Consider the following 20,824-nt stretch of genomic DNA (forward strand, 5'->3'; position numbering starts at 1 on the left):
TACCATTAGTGAATTCTCATATCATAGGAAAATCAGTCATTCTGGACCTCCAATGAAAAGATCAGTGCAGATTGGCTACTAAGGGTATGTGCACACCACTTCTTTTTCTGGCAGATTCCGCATGGAACCACTCTAAAAAAAAAAAAAACACTGAATAAACATTAAAAATAATGAATATATGCACAGCAATCTCAAAACGACTTGCTGTGCATATATTCCATGTTTTGTAACTTCTTTAACCGCTTCAGTCTTCGAAAGCCATGAATCGACTGTGCGCGGCCCGATAGAATAACATTGGTCCGATGTTTTGATGGGGCCAAAAATACGGTAGTCTCCACGAGCCCTTAAAGCAGTTCTCATCCTGGAGGACTCGACCTAACTGATTACTTTAATTTTAACAAGCACCATGTAATTCCTCATTCGCCCTGCGGAAGTGCTGCAGAGAAACGGAGTTCCTTCTCAGATTACAGCTAAATTACTGGGGATCACAGCAGAAAGGCAACCCAAGAAGAACTTGTTTTTTTGGAAATGTTAAGAACTCAAAGTGATATTTGAGTTTCCGCTGTAAAATCCCTATTCGTACTTTTTGGTTTACATGTAAACAGCCAAACCAGCTGCTCAAAAACTGACACATAATAAACTAGAGATCAAATACAGAACTGGCCCGTGCTATTACCATAACCTGCAAACTATTTCATCTTTGAAAATTATAGTCCATTAACCTGTCAAGGGAAGACAAAAATTGAGCAGAGGTCGCAGGTCGACTGGCAAGTATCAGGAGACGGCGATATTTGTTTTCAGGCGAGCTTTAAGACGTGATTGCTTCCCAACATCCGACAAATTACTATATATTTTTTTCTCTGTTGACATCTTAAACATCGAAGGAATTCTAAAATTGTTTGTTATGTGCAAACAAACCCTACAAATGATTTCAAGGTTTATTTTGTCTCTTTTTACATTCTTCATATTTATCTTTTTACCGCCGAGAGATATTTATTCTGCTGTTTGCTCGTGTTTTATGACCCTTCGGAATAGTGATTATCGGGTCCGTGAAGTGTTTGTAATGTAATCATTCTAAATATTCTGAGAGTATTAATGGTAGACATCAGTTTTTTATAGAAATATGAGAAAATATGAGCAGGGCGCTACTCGGTTATCACAACGTTCCAACGCATCTCCGTTCTCTACAACATAAAACAAATCTATCGATTGTATTAAAGGGTTTTCTCAATTTGCGAACTGCAACTTTGCAGTTTACTTTTTTTATTAAAAATCCTCTCTTTTCTCAAAAAAGGAGGGATTTTTATTCTAATTTTTATTTCTCGTTGCTTAGATTACTGGCCACCACTGGAATCAGAGGTGGCTTGTCTCCAAGAAAAGTATCGCAGCGCTTACGCATTCTTTGCTATAGAGCTTGTAAGCGCCGCTCTGAAGCTGGTCAGATTGCTGGATTGAGCAAGTTTCAGGGCTCCCTAAAGCTAACACTTAAACAACACAATGTAACTCCAAGTCAATCACACTTCTGTAAAATCAACCTGTCCAGTTATGAAGAAACACTGACTGCGAATCAATTTCTCCTGCTGTTGTGCAAATGGAACAGACAACCGGTAGAAATGAACGGCAATTAGCAAGATACCCCCTATAAAGGAGCGGTTCTGCAGGTGGTGACCACAAACCATCTCTGTTCTCATTCTTTTTTGGCTGTTGTTTTGGTCACTCTTGCATTCTGTCATTGCTCTCACCCCTAGAGGTACAGTAGCATGAGGCAGTGTCTACAACCCACAGAAGTTGTTCAGGTAGTGCAGCTCATCCAGAATGGCACATCAATGTGAGCTGTAGCAAGAAGGGTAGCTGTGTCTGTCAGCACAGTGTCCAGAGCATGGAGCAGATACCAGGAGACAAGCCAGTACACCAGGAGATGTGGAGCGGGCCATAAGAGTGCAACAACCCAGCAACAGGGCTGGAGGAACAGGAGGAGCAGTGCCAGAGCCCTTCAAAATGACCTCCAGCAGGCCACTAACATCCATGTGTCTGCTCAAACTGTTAGAAACAGACTCCATGAGGTTGGTATAAGGGCCCGACGTCCACAAATGGGTGTTGTGCGTACAGCCAAACACTTTGCAGGGCGATTGCCATTTGCCAGAGAACACCAAGATTGGCAGATTCAACATTGGCGCCCTGTGCTCTTCACGGATGAGAGCTGGTTCATACTGAGCACGTGTGATATATGTGACAGAGTCTGGAGACGCCGTGGAGAACATTCTGCTGCCTGCAACATCCTTCAGCATGACCGGTTTGTCAGTGATGGTGTGAGGAGGCCAGTGGCGGCAGGCCACGCCACTGCTATGGGGCCCGTGACCGGAGGGGGCCCGTGAGCCGGGAGGATAGGTGAGTAGGAGGTTGCGGCGTTGGAGGAACAGGGCACACGCAGTAGCTACCACGTGTGCCCGCTGCTAAAGGGAAATGAATATTCCCTCTTCTCCACTCCCATGGGCGTGGAGAAGACGGAATATTCATTCTCTTTAGTAGCGGACACGGAGGAGCGCTGAGCCGTGGCTCCTGCTGTCAGTGCCCGCTACTAAACAGAATGCATATTGACTCTTCTCCACGCCCATAGTTCCGACGTGGAGAGGAGTGCACCTCGGCGTCCGAAAGCGCGCGCTGCTCAGATGCCGACATGAGCTGCCTGGCAGACAGAACACAGCAGCGCTGGAGCAGAGGTGAGGAAGGAAGGTGAGTATAAGTGTTTATTTTTTATGTGTGCAGTGATTGGGTGATGAGGGGGCCACACATACCAGGATTGGGGGATTGAGGAGGCCACACATACCAGGATTGGGGGACTGAGGAGGCCACACATATCAGGTTGGGGGATTGAGGGGGCCACACATACCAGGATTGGGGGATTGAGGGGGCCACACATACCAGGATGGGGAAATTTACCAGTTGCTGCTGCATTTCCCACCCAAGGCTTATACTCAAGTCAATACGTTTCCCAGTTTTTTGTGGTAAAAAAAGGGGCCTCGACTTATACTCGGGTCGGCTTATTTAAAATATACGGTATTTTAAAATCAGTGAGTACGTGGTGCCCATAATACTGCAGGACTGTGGGGTGCATTATGCTATATGGGGGCTGCATTTTACCCTATGGGGTGTGTAATATACTGTATGGAGGACTATGGGGAGTGCATTATATTCTATGGAGGACCATGGGAAGTTCACTATACTATATGGAGGATTATGGGAGGCGCATTCTACTATTTGGAGGATTATGGGGGAGCATTATACTATATGAAGGATTATCGGTGGTGTATTATACTATATGGAAGGCTATGTTGGGCCATTATAATATTTTGAGGGCTATGTGGGGGGCCATTATACTGTATGAAAGCAATTATACAGTGTGAAGGTTTGTGTGGGGGCCATTATACTGTTTGGCGGGCTGTGTGGGGCCATTATACTGTTTGGAGGGCTAGTGCGGGCCATTATACTGTATGTAGGTACATTATAGTGTATGGAGGGCTCTGTGGGGGTCACAATTGGGGGATTATACTGTGTTGGGGTCACCATACTTTGCCTTGGGAGTTGAAGTCGGGTACAATAGGGTCATTATACTGTGCATGTGGAGGAATGCACCATGGGGGTATCATACTGTGTTTGGGGGGCACTTTTGTTGGCATCATACTTTATGGGATTATGAAAGAGGAATCTATTACTTCAGCAGGAGGAAAATTACTATGTAAAGCCTGGAAAGTTGTGAAATCTGAAACAGACAAATATTTATTTTTTGTGGGTGGGGGGCCCAATTAGAGCTTCTGCTATGGGGCCCCATGATTTCTATGTACTCAACTGGGGGCGACATTTCGTTGGATGGCCGCACAGCCCTTCATCTGCTAGCCAGAGGCACCTGACTGCCATTCGGTCCCGGGATGAAATCCTCAGACCCATTGTGAGACCATATGCTGGTGCGGTTGGCCCTGGGTTCCTCCTAATGCAGGACAATGCTAGGCCTCTTGTGGCTGAAGTGTGTCAGCAATTCCTGCATGATGAAGGCATTGATGCTATGGACTGGCCGCCCGTTCCCTGAATCCAGTCCAGAACATCTGGGACATCATGTCTCATTCCATCCACCAATGCCACGTTACACCACAGACTGTCCAGGAGCTGGCGGATGCTTTAATCCACATCTGGGAGGAGATCCCACAGGAGACCATCCACAACCTCATCAGGAGCATGCCCAGGGGTTGTAGGGAGGTCATACAGGCACGTGGATGCCACGCACACTACTGAGCCTCATTTCCTAGTCTTGAGGCATTTCCACTGAGGCTGGATCAGCCTGTAATTTGATTTTCCACTTTGAGTTTGAGTATTATTCCAAGTCAAGACCTCCATGGGATATTAATTTTGATTTACATTGATCATTTTCATGTTTTATTGTTCTCAACGCATTCCACTATGTGATGAATTAAGATTTGCAACCTGAATATTTCATTCAGTGATATCTAGGATATCAGCTACCTCTTGAAGCTCACAAGCACAACTGATGGTCCCAACCCCATTTATAAGGCAAGAAATCCCACTTATTAAACCTGACAGGGCACACCTGTGAAGTGAAAACCATTTCCGGTGACTACCTCTTGAAGCTCATCAAGAAAATGCCAAGAGTGTGCAAAGCAGTCATCAAAGCAAAAGGTGGCTACTTTGAAGAACCTAGAATATAAGACATATTTTCAGTTGTTTCACACTTTTTTGTTAAGTATATAATTCCACATGTGTTAATTCATAGTTTTGATGCCTTCAGTGTGAATGTACACTTTTCAAAGTCATGAAAATACAGAAAAATCTTTAAATGAGAAGGTGTGTCCAAACTTTTGGTCTGTACTGTATGTCCCAACTTTTATGGACAGGGAGACCATAATTGAGTCTCTTTTGTAACCCCTAAAACCACTACAATAACTCTTTCTTTACTGCTAACCATATTGAATTCCCCAAGACAATTTGCCTCCCAACACAGTGTATCACCACGGTGCTCCCCACAGAATGATTCCCCCTAACAGTTCCCTGAATACACTATGATGCTCCTAAATTTCCCTCAACATAGAATTGTGTCCCTACAGTGCTCCCAAACATATTATGATGCCCCCTATCGTTCCTTCACAAATATTATGAGGCTCCAAAGCCCCCTCCCAAAAGTACTGGCTGGCAAAATTTAAAAAGACTAATCAGCTACACCTTCCCCTGTTGCACTGCTCTATTCTGTGCTGTGTTTAGAGTGATCCTCCCCTAGGTAGGCACAATCTAGAGATATAATTGTGCCTTCTGTGCTGAGACTGTTAGAACCCTCCTGTTTGTTTTTGCCATCTTGTGTTTTCCCGTCACGTGACCATCTGCCTTTATATTCCAGCCCCGCCCTTTTGGCTGTGCTGGACTTCAGTGTTTGGCAGTTTCTCTAGCCAGGTGCTTCTGTGCCTTTCTCTGTCAGTTCGCTTGGTCCTTCTGGAACCTCTAGTACTTTTTTGTCAGTTTGTCTTTTTGTGTTCTGCAACTACTTTTCTGTTTAGGAGGTGTGCCATTTTGGTCCCAGTCCTTAGTTCTTTTAGGGACCCCTTCCAGTGGACTACTGAGGCCATTGAAGCGTTTGAGTATCTCAAAGAGAGGTTCAGTTCTGCCCCTATCCCTATGCAGCCTGATGAGACCAAGCCTTTTTTGGTCGAGGTCGATGCTTCGTCGGTGGGGGTCGGAGCAGTTTTGTCTCAGGAGAACAAGGGTGGAGTACATCCTTGTGCCTTCTTTTCAAAAAAAATTTCAGAAACCGAACTGAATTATCATGTTGGAAATCAGGAGTTGCTGGCTATTAAACTCGCGTTTGAACATTGGCGTCATTTTTTGGAAGTCGCTAGATTTCCTATTCAGGTTTTCACAGATCATAAGAATTTGATCTTTCTGGATGCTGCCAAGCGCTTGAATGCCCGTCAAGCTAGATGGGCACTTTTTTTTTCTCGGTTTCATTTTTCTGTTACCTATATCCCTGGTACTAAGAATGTTAAAGCCGATGCTTTATCTCGCAGCTTCTCTCCTACGGTCGGTGCCGAGGAGGAGGAGAGCATTTTACAGAAAGGAGTTGTGGTGGCGGCATTGGATTCCGTGCTGGAGAATGGGATTCTGAAAGCTCAAGATGATGCTCCATCTAACACTCCCCATGGGAGGTTGTTCGTGCCTAGAGCCTTTAGGAGAGATTTGTTTGTGGAGTGTCATGAGTCTCGGTTGGCAGGTCATCCAGGAATTTCTGAGACTAAGAGACTTATCAGTCGCAGTTTTTGGTGGCCTGGATGGCAGAAGGACGTCATCAAGTGGGTGCGTCAGTGTACTGTGTGTGCTAGGTCAAAGGCTTCACATACTCCTGCTGCGGGGTTGCTTTGCCCTCTGGAGGTTCCTAGTGCGCCTTGGACGCATCTCACAATGGATTTTATTACTGATCTGCTCGTGTCCGAGGGTTTTATGGTCATCTGGGTGGTCGTGGACCGTTTTAGTAAGATGTGTCATTTGGTTCCATTCATTAAGTTGCCCTGCGCCAACACACTCGCTAAGGTGTTTGTTAAGGAGATTGTCAAGCTCCATGGCGTTCCCACGGATATTGTTTCTGATAGAGGATCTCCGTTTGTGGCTCGCTTTTGGCGTGCTTTTTGTGACAGGTTGGGAGTCCATTTGTCATTTTCGTCTGGTTATCATCCTGAGTCTAATGGACAGACTGAAAGAAAGAACCAGGATTTTGAACAGTTTTTGCGTTGTTTTGTGGCGGACAATCAAGAGGTGTGGTCTAAGTTTCTGCCTCTCGCAGAATTTGCTCTTAACAATCATACATCCTCCTCTGCTGGATGTTCTCCTTTTTTTTGCTGTACTGGGAGACATCCGTCTTTTGGTTCGTTCTCCAAATTGGGCTCGGCGGCGCCAGAGGAGGAGAATTTTTCCGGTGATTTGGAGAGAGTTTGGACTAATGTACGTTGCAACCTTCAAGAGGCTAACAAGAAGTCCAAGAAGTATTTTGACAGGAAACTTAAGGAGGTTTTGTTTACTGTGGGTGACAAGGTTTGGTTGTCCTCGACGAACCTGCGGTTGAGGATTCCCTCTAAAAAACTGGTTCCTAAGTTTGTGGGTTCATTTAAAGTGCTTCAGGTTGTTAACCCATCGGCTGTTAGGTTGGATGTCCCTACTTCCTGGAAGATTAATCCTGCGTTTCATGTTTCCTTGTTGAAAAAGGCTGATGTATCTGATAGGGATGCCTCTGTCTCAGTTCCTCCTGTGGCGGAAGACGGCAAATATGAAATTTCTCGTGTCTTGAATTCTAGATGGAATAGAGGGAGATTACAGTATCTCGTCTCCTGGAAGGGTTTTGGTCCCGAAGACAACTCCTGGGTAAGGACAGATGATGTCTCTGCTCCTAGGCTTGTTAAGGCTTTCCACAAGAGGTTTCCGGATAGGCCTCAGCCTGGAGGATCCTCATAAAGAAGGGGGTACTGTTAGAATCCTCCTGTTTGTTTTTTCCATCTTGTGTTTTGCGGTCACGTGACCATCTGCCTGTATATTCCAGCTCCGCCCTCCTGGCTGTGCTGGACTTCAGTGTTTGACTGTTTCTCTAGCCAGGTGCTTCTGTGCCTTTCTCTGTCAGTTCGCTTGGTCCTTCTGGGACCTCTAGTACTTTTTTGTCAGTTTGTCTTTTTGTGTTCTGCAACTACTTTTCTGTTTAGGAGGTGTCCCATTTTGGTCCCAGTCTTTAGTTCTTTTAGGGACCACTTCCTTACTGCTATAGGTCTTCGTTCAGACTAGCCGAGGACAAAGGCGGGTCTGTTCGCTAGGAACAGGCAGCCCGCTACATCGTAGAGATTCAGCTTAGTCTTACTGTAGGGACAGCTTTCCCCTATCTTTCCTTAGTTCATGTTGCTGATCATAAGAGACACACAGGCTAAATGATGGAGCAGAGAGCCATCGACTCCCTCTTCCACCAGTAGTGAGTAGTTGTTGTTTTTTGTCAATCAGTACTTTTCGGGGGGACTGTGGAGCCTTGTAATGTGTGGAAAGGAATTATGGGGGGCATCATATTGTGTTTTGGTTACTGATGGGGCAAAATTCTGTGTTTGGACAATTTAGGGGCATCATATTATGTTTGGGGCATAGTATGGTGTCCTACCTAACAGTGCCCCTAACACAGAATTTTGTCCCTACAATAACCAAAACCCAATATGATGCCTCCCATAGTTCGTTCACACGCATTATGAGGCTCCATAGTCCCACAAAATGTAATGACTGACAAAATTAAAAAAAAACCTACTCCACTAGCCCCATTCTCCTAGTACGCTGCTCCGTAGCATGGTGACCTCCTAACAGTGCACCTAACACAGAATTTTGTCCCTACAGTACCCCAAACACAATATGATGCCCCTGATAGTTCCTTCACAAGCATTATGAGGCTCAACAGTTTCCCCGAAAAGTACTGACTGACAAAATTTAAAAAAAACACCTACTCAACTAGCCCCATTCTCCTAGTACTCTGTTCCGGTATGTGCTGTATTTATACTTAGGCTCCGCATAGCAGGTGCAATCTAGTGATGTCATTGCGCCTGCTGTGATGAGACACAGGCTAAATAGTGGAGCAGAAAGCCAATGGCTCCCTCATCCACCAGTAGTGAGTAATTTTGTTTTTTTTATTTTGTCAGTCAGTACTGTTCAGGGGACTGTGGAGCCTCATAATGTGTGTGAAGGAACTATGGGGAGCATCATATTCTATTTGGGGTACTGATGGGGCAAAATTATGTGTTGGGGCAATTTAGGGGCATCATACTGTGTTTGGGGCATAGTATGATGCCCTCCTAACAGTGCTCCGAATACAGTATGATGCCCCTAAATTGCCTTCACATGCATTATGCGTCTCCACAGTCCCCTCAAAAAGTACTGACTATCAAAATTAAAATCCTACTCAGCTAGCCTCATTCTTCTGTTGCACTGCTCCTTTCTGTGTTGTGTTTAGACTGAGGCTCCGCGTAGCCGGCGCGATCTAGTGTTGTCATTGCGCCTGCTGTGATGAGACACATAGGCTAAATAGTGGAGCAGAGAGCCAACGGCTCCCTCATCCACCATTGTATTCATCCCGAGGATGCAGATACCATTGAAATTGAAACCCCACACATCTTACGCGCTTCGTAGCGACCGAGTGATCTGTCGATATTAGCTCTTCACTACTGTAGACAGATAGATACAAACCAAAGAATATCAGAACCTCTGTAAGCGCTGACATGTATGCAAACCTTGACCACATGAAATTTGGACGGCATTACTGCTATGTCGACTATACTTGGGTACCTTGCAAATGCAAATTGTCTCTTCAGAGAGGAAGGGGACTTGAACTCTAGTGCCACCTATTACCTGCCACCTATTACTTTATCCCTTAGGTACCTAGAACACAAATTGGCTAATTCGAGAGTGGCCATCAGCCATGACAAGGTGACCTTACTAGATTTGAAATAGATGGATAAATTACAGATAGGTAGTTTGGAGTTTCATTTTCTATGTTTTATTTTTACCCTCAGGACATCTGTAATTTCATCCATGGACATAACTAGAAACTCGTTACATGGAATTACCTAACATGCGTTTCTGTGATCATCCAATAGATAAATGACACAACGTGGTTTTCCAGGCATTTTCATCAAAACATTTCATCCGTCTTGTGAATGACTCCTTGGATCACAAGTTATTCATTTTCGAACCAACAGATAATTATTTTTTTTTCTGCCTAACTCCGCAGAAAGGAAACAGGAAAAGGGAGAGAAAACCAGGAAGATGGGGTCAGAGAAGGAACATAAGGAAAGAATTACCGAATTAAAAGATTTTACTTGAAGAAAACATGACTACTTATTTCAGTTTTTACAGGAACTCATGCAGAATAATGAACATCTACTCAGAAAGCCCGAACCTCCGACACCACAACGTTTTGTTTCACGGCTAATTGCAGTTTTATTCATTGTCCTGGAAATGTGATTGATGGTGAAAAAGTCTTACTGATTCATAAACCACATCCATTCAGTAGACTCCGCTCAAGTCAATGGAATTTGCTGTATCACATGGTGGACAACTTTCTCAAGTTTGTGAGAGTATCAGACATGAACTTTCTGTGACTCAAGATTGCCTTATTCTTATAGAAAAAGACAGAAAAGATAAAATTTAAAGAAAAATAGGTCAAATAGAGTCGAAACTATAGTAAAGGTGAAAATTAAGTTTACTAGACACTGCTAGGCTTCTTCGGTGTCTTGGGTAATCCCATCTGATCATGGCTAATTTTCACATCCGTTACTAATATTTCAGCACCTGCGGAGGCAACCCAAGGAAATGGGAGCAAGATCTACGTTTCTTCAGGGATCCAATATCCACTTACTTTCTTAGTTGATACACCCCTGTCGAGACAGAATCCGAAGACCCCCATACACATAAGATAGTCAGCCAGTCGCTCCAAAATTAGTGGGTTCAATTGTTTTTCTAATGTGCCTTAACGGTATTTTTTGTAACTGTAGAAATAATATCATCTCCTATATGTGTGGAGATCATACCCTGTGTAGCACTATTAATCGAAAAACCAGTAAGAGGAAGCCTACGTAGTAAAGTTTCTCTTTGTTGGCCTAAAGAGACTTCTAGGCCATGCAATCCTCCTCTGGGAATTTAAATATGCAAATTGCCTCTTCAGCAAGGAAGAGAACTAGAATTTGCACACTACCTATTGGATGTAGTAATCCTAAAATTCAATATCGACCCTTTAACGAGCCTTGACGCATAACTTATGATAAAAAGCCAAACCAGAAACTCCATTTGAAGACACATGTTTTGGTGTGTTTGCTCCTTATCAGTGCAAAGCAGGAGTACTGGTAGTCTGGGAGTGTCAGTGCTTTGCACTGATGAGGGGCAAACACCCAGAAACACGAGTCTGCAAATAAAGTTTTTGCTTTGGCTTCTTATCCTAAGTCATGTGGCAAGGCTCATTAAAGAGTCGATATTGACTTTTAGGATTGCTACTTCTAATAGGTGGCACTAGTCTGTATGTATGGATCTTCTTTACTTTCTGTACACAAACAATACTACTAAATGTATCAGAGTGAAGAAAAGCTTTGTAAGTTGCGTACTTTTTTTTTACAAAGGGAGCACTGCTTGGCTTGGTGGTCTCTACAAGGAGAAACAGTACTTGCCAGACCATTACTGAATGTAGCACTAGTGTCCTTAAAAGTTTCCAAATTCTTTACGTGAAATAAACTAGTAATTTTGGAGTTACACTGCCCCTTTATTATATATAGCATCCAGAATCCGTGTTTTCTTTTAGACCTTTAGTTGCTTTAAGGGGATATTCTCAAGTTTGGAAGTTCCACGGAATACCTTCCCGGTCAATGTGAATTTGACTACTGGGACCTGCCCCAATCCAGAGTGAAGGGAACAGTGGTTGATCATGTGCACCATCCCAAGTTACTCGAGAGCTGCACTCGGCTCATCTTTGGAACTCCCATAAGGATTGTGGGGACCAAGCGGTCAGCTCCCCAGCAATTGAGAAGTTATTCTGTGTTTGATGGATAACCTCCAAACTTGAGAATACCCATTTAACTGATACAATCCCTATTGTTGGATTTGAATGAATCCTAATAAAGGCTACAGTGGGTCACAGATTTAATAGCCTTTGTACTCTCTTCCTATTGAGCTCCAGTCCATTTTACACATTATTTTTCCTAACATATTTAATAATGATTACTTCTGATTGGTGATGTTGTTGATATCTCCTTTTTTTCTACTTTTCTCTATATATAAAAATCATCAATGTTGCCTTCTATAGTATAACGACAATTACAAAATCATTGTTCCCTTGTATAGCACAACTTCCATTGTACCTCCAAATTTCATTGGGAACTATACAAATTTTTTCTTTCTAAAGTAGAATACCTCCATAATTTGGCACCATATGAAGGCACCATGTGATGTCATATGAACTCTATAAGCCTCTGTAGATAGGATTCCAGGTTTTCTATGTATGAGACTTCAGATTCAGTGATATCCAAAATTTATAACACTTTTCAAAGTAGTACCTAGAAATTAATTAATTAAATTGATGCAAAACCAAATTGTGTAGAATTTTTAGCAATTTGCTGAATTTGGCAAATTCAAACAATTTGAGATTCGAAAGCCTAAAATGGTAATTGACATTTTTCATATTTCAGAAGTGTGCATTAGCCATAAAAGGATCATGTGACCTTGAGTGGGGCTTTCCCATAATGCCTTTCAGCTATCACGTAACATTGTATAACAAAACCAATCAGGAGGAACTATCATAGCCTGTAAAAAAGCAAAGGCAGGGAATGCAGCAGCCACTTTGTTTTGAATACAGATAGTGAGCGGACATCACAGCATAGCCATAAACCACTGAAGAAACTGTACAGCTACTGTCTAACAGCACAGCTGTAAAGAATATTAGTGTGTGAGGAAGAGAGAAGTGTCATATATGTTTTTCAGGGCAATTGGAGGCTTTGGAGGAGTTTTGATTCCTAGCATAACTAGTATTATCTATTCAAGCAGAAGTTTTTTTACAATTTTCCAAAAAAATGGTCTAAGAAGTTCTGGTAGCAAACATGATAAATATATTTTTTAAATTTTGCTTTTCAATGACTTAATTGGCTGGAATACCAAAAAGATCCAATTTGGAAACATATGGTTCCTATACACAGATCCATCCAAAAATAGAGACAGGATGTAAGACTCTACATTTGATTCCGTCTACAGTTTAGATGTTTATATGACCTTACAGTAAGACTGAATGTAATTTTCCCGACGAGACTGAAGAACATCCTTGTATCAGATCATGGTCCTGTTCTTTCTCTTCTATAAATGGGTCACTTCCTCTGGTGACATTGCACACTGATTTCATATAGCAGTGTTGGTGTTTTGGCTAAAACACAGACGCGTTTCACTATTTGTTTGATACAGTGTTGAGAACCAGACAGCTATAAGGTTTATAACAAATTATGACATCAAACATGTTCACACTTTACAATGCGCAGTTGTTTTTTTTGATTAAAGGACTTGTGTACATCCATGAATGAATAACACCAGGCCGGGATGTTATGGCTACTTTCACGGTCATAGATAGAAGAGGTTAGGTAGACTTGTCCTTGAATGAACATTCCACACATTTCTGTGTACTTTGAGTTTTCTCATCCTTCGTACTACTAACAGCTCACAATATACAGCGAGAAGAATATATCTACATTTATCAGTCGATAGACCATCAAAGCTTACAATGCCGGTGGCACTCAGACCCTCGTCTACCTACGGAGCCTCCGGTAATATTTCTTCAAGGTGCTCTTCGGGATAGGCAAACTGGCCTATAGGGGAAACCAGTTTTTCCATCTATTTTTGCTTTTTGGAATTAAATCGAAGCATCTAGATCTAGAAGAAACTCTACTGACGACATCATAACCTAAGACTGAGAAAAAAAATAACATATACCCTGCTATAAGTAAGTAAAAAGTAATAGTCCATATAAATAACAAAGGCTATTTAGTAAACACTGTTTTTGATTAAAAAAAAAAAAGCCAGCGCGAAGGTGTATCCAGTCGGGACGGTCCTAACCTCTAGTATTAAAACCTTATCATGTGTCAAAAATAACCTCAATGTGAATAAGGGCCAAAAAGGAACGGGGCCCAACTGTGGACACCTAGCAATGGGAAGCTACATAAGCGTAATGCCCAGCTCAAAAAAATGGAGGCTACGCCCTTGCATGCAAGAACCTAAAGCAAAACTGAAAGAAATTAAATGGAGTATTAGTTGGTATACATGCAATGTGTAAGAACATGTTCACAATGGCCATTAAACAGTGTGACAAAGTCACTGTCAAAGTACTGTAGGGAAGATATGTAGCACTGAGATTGTTAGCTCCAGTAATTAAACGTAGGAAAAAGGTTCCAGCACACAAAGAAATGAGGGGTTAATCAGCCATCTTTAGTGCTAGGGTGATTAAACACCTGTGGAGAGGGAGGATAAATTTCCAGCCTTATAGAACATTTGGTGTGGGGAGGGCCTGGAGGTGAAAGCTCTGGAGCTGTTTTGTCATGTGAAGACAAGCTAAACATTGGGTTGTTTGTTCCTGAAGCAGGCGGTTACCCTTAGCAACAAGGACTGTGCCATATGTTATGTTTTGTTTTTCCTGTCAGGCCGTGTTTGTTTTGCTAACATTGTCATGGTTTATGCAGTGGTCTTAATAAACCACAGAAGATTTAAAGAGACTGTGTTCCTGTGTCTACCTCTATGTGTAACTAAGTGAGCTGATCTACTACAACAGACAAAACCTAATATAGAAACAAAGTGAACATATACCCGACATCCTAAGTAGAACTTCAATCAATCTTAACAGTCTACCAAGATGCTATCAAATTTAAAATCGCAGTAAATGAAGTGCTGTCAAGACTGCAAGTATAGTTCACAAAGTTTATTTCTAGACAAGAGTAAGAAACCAATCTAATTTCAAAATACGTTGTCCCGAATATTTTGTGAGCTCTACTCCAGGTCTCATAGTTTGCCAATGTACAATGCGGAGCTTGTATCCACTTACATCAGTGCCATTAACACTCAAACATTGGTCTAACTATGGTGCTACCTGTAATGTTTCCCCTATGTGCTCTTTGGGATGGGCAAACTGGCCTCCTACAGTAAATGACACACGTAGGAAACAAGTTTTTCCCGTTTTTCCTATTTTTGGTTTTTAGAAATAAATTTGATCACCTAGAAGAAACTCTACTGATGGAACCAAAAATAGAATTTCCATCACATTCATACTCTACTAAGAATGCTGTCAATAAAAGTGCCCCAACAATGGTAATGCCGTTCACAAAGTTTACTTGGACAATACATTTTGAAATCTCGACATGGGAATTAAATTAATCTAATTTCCAAACCAGAAATAAAGTAGGATGATCAGCTCACCATTTTCGGACATGTAGTACCACCCCATCCATATAGCACCACCCCATCCATTCAGAACAGAAAAGCCAGGGCCGGCTTTTTCGGTGTAGATAGTTTCACTAAGTGTACCATGAGTAAGAATGCTTCTCTGTTTGAAACGTAGTAGTAATTTTGATTGTTATCTTGTCATGTGTCACCTTGGATAAAGAAGAAAATGCTTCTATGATCTTCTCGAAGGCTGGTGCACTCTTAACCTTTGAAACTAATTTCGAAATCTATTGTTCGAAAATATTTGTGAACTACACTCCAGGTCTTGGCAGCTCTTTGGCCTTTGTCATGTGAGGCTGCCACAGAACATACTACTTAGAAGCCTACACTAAAATTGTGCCTAGTTGGCGAAACCAAAATAGGTTGGTGTATTCAATACACCTTCGGTCCTCCCTGATTTAATCTCTACCGAATCTCATCCTATGATGCCCTCCGAGCAGTGCTGGATTAAGCCCTGTAGAGGGGCCCTCCAGCAAATCATTTCCAAATACATTTTTACATTTCTTAACAATAATTAATCATTTTTTTAAATACACCAATTACATTTTATTAAACAGAACTAAAATGAAGTTAGTCAAACTTTATTATAACCCACAAAAGGTAATTAACGGCATCCTTTGGTGTAGGCTGATATCTACTCGTCTGTGTTCCTGAAGCTTCTACACATGAATGTTCTATTCTGATCTAGAGTTGGCGAAGACTCGCGGCCACTTACCTCTCCTCCACTTTAACTCCATGTTCCAGCCAATCACACAGTTGCCATACCTGATTGCATAGATGCCCCTCTACTAGTTATGAATTCTCAAATATACCATATATCAGCCGAAACATCATTTCACTGCCGCTTGCTGTAATCGAAGGTCCGTTCTCCAGCTGGCCTCCAATATCAGTGGACCGAGCCATCATGCTGATTGCAAATTTCTTTCAACATGATATCAATATTATTTTTCATCTGTGGCACAGGGCCACCAAAAGACGTGAGGCTCATAGACCCGTTCCTACTGTGCTTAATTGGTTATCCGGCACTGCCTCTGAGGGTCTTTTATCATTTTAAGACGCCACTAAGACTTTTCAAAGCCAGTTGTATAATGTTAATTCAGTTTCATCTGACATTGTATGTGCCATAATTTGAAGTTTAGGGAATTCCATATAAAGGGTCTGGAGAAGAGTTCTTAGGTTCATACAGTAGCTAGAAGGCTCTTCATGGTATGTTAGTGATTTCTGTGATTGTCTTAATTTAGATTCTTCAATCTTTTCATAGGATACTAATGTTTTCCAATGGATTGTTTTGTCTCATAAGTCAAATGGTTGATTAGAATTGATTTCCTAAAACATTTACTGAAATTTGTATTTCCGTATTACCCAACTACTCATTTGTTGAAAGTGAGTTGCTCGTCACATACAGTACAGACCAAAAGTTTGGACACACCTTCTCATTTAAAGATTTTTCTGTATTTTCATGACTATGAAAATTGTGCATCAGTACTGTGAATTGACACATGTGGAATTATATACTTAACAAAAAAGTGTGAAACAACTGAAAATATGTCTTATATTCTAGGTTCTTCAAAGTAGCCACCTTTTGCTTTGATGACTGCTTTGCACACTCTTGGCATTCTCTTGATGAGCCACATGTGTTAATTCATAGTTTTGATGCCTTCAGTGTGAATGTACAATTTTCAAAGTCATGAAAATACAGAAAAATCTTTAAATGAGAAGGTGTGTCCAAACTTTTGGTCTGTACTGTACCTCCTTTGTAGTTACACCCTCAATGTCTAGTAATTATGAGCAATGATAATTCTTACTACTGTTCTTTTCATGAAGTAGAAAGTTGTGGAATATTCTTCATATGATGAAGGTCGCCCCGTGCCTTAGGGCTCTTTTGCATTTGTACAGGATGCCCATTTGTCTGTCCCTTGAATACTAGTTTGACCATTGTATCTTTGTCTTGGTTTATAGAACAGATTTTCAAAAAGTTCTTGTCAAACTTTGTTTTTTTAATAATATATAGAGACATGGGCGGTTCCCTTGGGTGTTGAATTTGAATTGATTTAAAAATAGTTTGCTTCTCTCGAAACTGTGGACAATGCCTACTTGTTAGAGAAGTCCCTTGAGGATAAGATAATCATCAAGTATTGTGGTGCCACCCATGCTCTAGTGTTTGAGGAGGACCAACAGATCATGTTTTTCCATACAACTACTATAAATAATATGGGACAATCGGTGGACCTTGTCTCAGACTTTACGTTGGGACCTTGTGGTCTCCGAAAGTAAGAGATCCGAAAATACCTTTTTCATATCTTGGTTTATGACATCAACTTCTTTTGAGTTGGCAAATCTGCCAATCTATAATAGATTTGTCTACACGTTTCAAAAAAGGAAGTGTTTACATCCCAAAGGAAATCGGACTGTCATCCTGGGTTAACAGCGGATATTTATGTTTCCTTTAAGAGGAAAAAGATTAGGATGTATATTTGGAATTCCTTTCTTTTGCACAATAAATGTGAGCTTCTTCAGGATGATGCCTTACCTTGAGAGGACGATTGCTTCTTGTACAACACCAAGTTAGGTCTTTTAATAAAAATGTAATTAATTGGGAAAAAAAATAATTGCACATTATGGCGATCTAACTTCGGTTTAGTAGAGGTTCCACATGTCACAGCCATAATACGGATCCTAAAATGCAAAAATCATCCTGAAAGTCTACTGAGGTGGTTAGCTTATTGTGGTGTATTTCAAATATTTTTTTAAAAGGTGTGGAAGCTTGTAAAATATGGATGTTTTTGCCCAAGTATTGGTAAAACAACCACTAAACCTATACTTGACAACTCTCCCAATTGGGAGACTTTCTAGATTCCCGAAAGAGCTAGCAGCGTCCCAAGTGCCGCACAAACAAGGCAGTGTTTTTCTAACGATTGTTTTGCCATGATGTCTACCCGGTGGATTAAGAGTAGCAAGGGCCCCGGGCAGTTTAGAAGGCGTGGCCCCCCCACACACACACACCTGATGTGTCACGTGACTTGTCACATGATTCCCCTTTGATAGCTCATGTGATAGTTCATGTGAAATTAATTCTGCACAATATTAATATATTAATTATAATTATTTTTTTATATTAACTGTATGACTTAATATTGAGCACAATTAAGTATGCTGACATCCCCCTATGTATGTAGGGTCTCATACTGTATAATATGAGCTTTCACATAATCCTCCTATACACGGTGCCCCCCCCAGACACGGCCGTAGGCCGCACGGCGCCCCCCCAGATACGGCCGGAGGCTGCACGGTGCCCATCCAGATACAGCATGAGGCCGCACGGCGCCCCCCCCCCAGATACAGCATGAGGCCGCACGGCGCCCCCCCCCCAGATACAGCAGGAGGCCGCACACACACAAACAAACATATACAGACATATACAAAGACAAATACATACACGTATAGGCTGCGTGCCCACTATGAGTCTTTCAAGCGTTTTTGCCGCGGAATTTCCGCAGCGAAAACGCTTAAAAAACACTTGGTAATACGTGCCCCATGTTCCCCAATGATAATCTGCATATGCTGTGCACATGCTGCGGTAATTTCCGCTGCGGATTATCATTGCGGAAAAATACGCAGCATGTCCATTAATTTTGCGGACACACAGCGTAACTGCCGCCATTGACTTGCATTGAATCGCATAATATCCATATGAACATATGTGCACATGTGGATATTATGCTATTCTATGTGCAGATGGTACCCGGGTTTGGAGAAGAGGAGACTCTCACCCAGACCCGGGTACCATGGTACCTGTAAAAAAAAGAATTTAAAATAAAAAAAATAAAGATTATACTCACCTTCCGATGGCCCCCGGTCTCCTCAGCGATGCGTCCGGTGTGTTGTATTGGTCGCGGTGGTGTGAAAGGACCTGCCATGACGTCATTTAGTCATGTGACAGGTCACACGACCAATGACGTCGGCTGTTGCGTGACCTGTCACATGACTAAATGACGTCATGAAAGGTCCTTTCACACCTCCGCGAGCCGCCCAACACACCGTACGCATCGCTGAGGAGACCGGGGGCCATCGGAAGGTAAGTATAATTTTTATTTTGTATTTTTTACCATTCTTATTCTTTTTTTTTTTAACTATTACTTGGTCACACTATATATGCCGGTTGCATGGATTTATATAGTGTGACTAAGTTTTCAAGCACTTTTCCAAGTGATGCTAAAATGGCTTGGAAAGCGCTTGATAACCCGCATGCGAAAATGCATGTGAAGAACGCTTGACAAACGCTTCTACCTGGCAGGAAAAACGCATGTAAAATTCGCATGTACAATCTGCATGCGTTTTTCCTGCCAGGGAGAAGCGGAAAAAATATGCAGCATTTCTGCATCGTGGGCACATAGCCATAAACACATTTGAAACACAAAAATACATATAAACAGACATATCACACAATGATACCGGCACACACTGACACATCACTCACCGTCCCCCTGCTCGGCTCCAGTCGTCCAGCTCCTCTATGGTGGTAAGAAGCAGTGCAGGGCGCACTGCATGACGTCACGCTAGCAGACACTGCCGCGCACAGGGCCATGTCTTCTAGCTGTGATGCGGCCGGGCCAGCACACGTGCACACGCACGATATGCAGATATGCGCACACATGCACACGGTACGCAGATATGCGCACAGACACATGCATACGTACATATCTTATAAACACATAAAACTGTCCTGTCCAGCAGCTCCTCAGGCATGTCTCAGTGCAGGGCCGCCGGCGTGTCACAGACATGGCCCTGGACCATCAGAGGGGCCCACTTGCCGTTGGGGCCTGGGCTGATTCTACAGCATCTGTGTAGGACCTCTGGCGCTGCTTGATTGCCGGCACTTCACCTGACATGGCCGTGCGCTGTGTGGTTGTGTCTGGTAGTAATGGTGCGGCAGGGGCAATACACAAGCACAATTATAGGCGCAGTGTCGCCCCTGCCGTGTCATTAATACCAGACACAGCTCACGGCCATGTCAGGTGAAGTGTCGGCAGTCCTGCACAGATGCCAGGGAAGCCGCCCGGGCCACGACAGCGAGTGAGCCCCCTGATGGTCCACAAATACATAGACATAGATACATACACACACACATATACATACACACACACACATATACATACATACACATATACAGTCATATGAAAAAGTTTGGGCACCCCTATTAATCTTAAGCTTAATGTTCTATAAAAATTGGTGTTTTTGCAACAGCTATTTCAGTTTGATATATGGAATAACTGTTGGACACAGTAATGTTTCTGCCTTGAAATGAGGTTCATTGTACTAACAGAAAATGTGCAATCTGCATTCAAACAAAATTTGACAGGTGCATAAGTATGGGCACCTCACCAGAAAAGTGACATTAATAGTTAGTAGATCCTCCTTTTGCAAAAATAACAGCCTCTAGTCGCTTCCTGTAGCTTTTAATGAGTTCCTGGATCCTGGATGAAGGTATTTTTGACCATTCCTCTTTACAAAACAATTCCAGTTCAGTTAAGTTTGATGGTCGCCGAGCATGGACAGCCCTCTTCAAATGATCCCACAGATGTTCAATGATATTCAGGTCTGGGGACTGGGATGGCCATTCCAGAACATTGTAATTGTTCCTCTGCATGAATGCCTGAGTAGATTTGGAGCGGTGTTTTGGATCATTGTCTTGCTGAAAGATCCATCCACTTTGTAACTTCATATTTATCACTGATTCTTGAACACTATTGTCAAGAATCTGCTGATACTGAGTGGAATCCATGCGTCCCTCAACTTTAAC

General features: G+C 42.4%; 1 protein-coding gene across 1 annotated transcript in view; it reads left to right on the forward strand.

Moving 5' to 3' along the window:
• Nucleotides 1–20,824, forward strand: part of CCND2 (cyclin D2) — a 326,524-nt gene that overhangs the window by 88,728 nt on the left and 216,972 nt on the right. The gene's annotated exons all lie outside the window — the stretch shown is intronic.

The sequence above is a fragment of the Phyllobates terribilis genome, unplaced genomic scaffold (assembly GCF_046119375.1).
Source record: "Phyllobates terribilis strain yellow unplaced genomic scaffold, ASM4611937v1 Scaffold_10__3_contigs__length_209671492, whole genome shotgun sequence".
NCBI classification, from domain to species: Eukaryota; Metazoa; Chordata; class Amphibia; order Anura; family Dendrobatidae; genus Phyllobates; species Phyllobates terribilis.